Here is a 2,435-nt window from a genome sequence, read left to right as displayed (position 1 = left end):
CGATGACACAGTGGCCTATCACAGTTCACCCACTCCACATCCAGTCTGTACATTCACTCTATTTTTATACAGACTGAGACCTCAGAACAGGGATCACAACAGCAGGGACATGGCCTGCCCTACATTTAGTTCTGCTTACGGATGTGCATTTTTCATTTTCCCTTCTGCTCTGTCTAGTTTCCACAAGCCTCTTAAGTCAAACTGAGTGGGAGAGTGCATAAAACGAAGATAGACTGCGGAAAAATAAATCATGGGCTTTACAGTGATTTATAAGTAAAACTTTGATTCATACCTTACCACTCGGCAATAAATACTAAAGATTTGTAAATAGCTCCAGTCATGAGCTCTTGATTTGCTTGTTATGTCCTTCCTCAAATCTGTTTGTATTTTAACCACAACCATGCCATATCTGGTTTCGAGATGTGTGTGTGTGTGTGTGTGTGTGTGTGTGTGTGTGTGTGTGTGTGTGTGTGTGTGTGTGTGTGTGTGTGTGTGTGTGTGTGTGTGTGTGTGTGTGTGTGTGTGTGTGTGTGTGTGTGTGTGTGTGTGTGGACGTGTTTAACTATTCTTGTGGGGACCAGAAGTCCCTACAAGAATAGTAAACGAACAAAATGTTGACCAGCTGGGGACATTTTGTTAGTCTCCACAAGGTCAAATGCTATTTCTAGGGGGTTTAGGGTTAAGGTTAGAATTAGTGTTAGGGTTAGAATTAAGTTAAATATTAACGTTAGGAGGTAGGGTTAGTTGTAGGGTTAGGGTTAGGAGCTAGGGTTAGGTTTAGGGTTAGGATAAAGTTTAGGTTTTTGGGTTAGGGTTAGGGTTAAGGTTAGGGTTAGGGTTAGGGTAAGAGTACGGGTTAGGATTAGGGTTAGGTTTAGGGTTAGGGTTAGGGGTTAGGGAAAATAGGATTTTGAATGGGACTGAATTGTATGTCCCCACAAGGTTAGCTGTACAAGACTGTGTGTGTGTGTGTGTGTGTGTGTGTGTGTGTGTGTGTGTGTGTGTGTGTGTGTGTGTGTGTGTGTGTGTGTGTGTGTGTGTGTGTGTGTGTGTGTGTGTGTGTGGTTATAGTTACCATACATTTTTGTTGGAACATTTTGACATGCATCTGCTTGTCATTTCACTTCACAGGGTACACCCTGGCAACAAGTAGACAATAGGAGACAACTGGGACCACAAAACAGGGGTCAAATGAAACAAAAACAAAAGAGAAAATGGATAGAACATTCTACGAAAGAGTAGGATCTGAAGGTGTTGGCCTACATTGCCCAGATTGATGATGTGACACATGTGTGAGGCCCTCTTTCTATGAAATGCATTCCTTGTGCCTGGAGGCCTTCAGGATAGGGGCTAGTTGTGGTATTCTTGTGCCTGTGTGTTTAATCACATTACAGAAGCCAACAAGCTGTGGCTGGTACACAGCAGCCTTCTGGACTGGAGTCCCACTTCTCATGGGAGCTCCTGGTGTAGATCCCGCCTGGTGAGCTCCATTTAGACAGAGGGTGTATACTAAGCCTTTCACACCCTCTACTGTACCAGCCTGTCAGCGCCAACACAGCAAACCCGCCCTCTCCCTTGTTAATGCACTCTAGGTCCTCTCTCCACTTCCTCAATCCAGCTCCTTTCCCCAGACTCCACTTCGTGTTTTCTCTCTCTCATGTTCCCTGCTTGAAAAAGTAGGTCACTGTTTGCTTTGTATTATTCAGCAACTGGAATGATTGAGCAGCAAGTGCTCCTTGCTCCTGCCTGTGATCTGGGTGAGGTGCGGTGTGGCCAGGTTGTGGTGTGTGTGCAGGGCTGCGAGAAGGAGACCAGCAATATCGTGGCTCATTAGGGCATCTGACAGCTCATCGGGGAGCTAATATAGTGTTTGACATTTGGTGTTCGAGCGGCCTCACTCTGTGTCCCTGCTACAAACAACTTGGCTGTATCCTGATGTGCCCTCCTGCCCTTCAGCCTGCCAGGCCCTCCCCACTATGTTCTAATGTGTAATTGCCCTATGTTCCTCTCCTCCCATGATGTATAATACAGTCCTCTGTTGATGTGAAGGAAACAGAAAACAGGAAGAGCGGCTGAGGGAGCTCAACAGAGATGTTATTATTGTGGGAATGGCCTATGTACACAGAACAGAAAGAAAGTCACATTCACTTTGGGCTACTGCATTTTTTAAACATGTTTGTGTCAGAAGATCAAAATGAGATACATCCTAAATGAGAAGAAATAAAGATACGGTAGATAATTGGGAACAATGTCCTGTTCTTCGCTGAGGTGGGGAACGGAATGGTCACAGCGGCTTAGCAGGGGTCATGTCATCTTGGTGTGTTCACAGGAAAGGAGGATATGAAAAGGGAACTGTTTCACAGAGTCAACCACACATGTTGTAGTACAAAGAAAAGGTCAGGTGTCACATCAAGTTCATCGCTGCATTGGATGCT

Source organism: Salvelinus namaycush, chromosome 41 (genome assembly GCF_016432855.1).
Source record: "Salvelinus namaycush isolate Seneca chromosome 41, SaNama_1.0, whole genome shotgun sequence".
In the NCBI taxonomy this organism is placed as follows: domain Eukaryota; kingdom Metazoa; phylum Chordata; class Actinopteri; order Salmoniformes; family Salmonidae; genus Salvelinus; species Salvelinus namaycush.
This window is presented reverse-complemented; position numbering follows the sequence as displayed.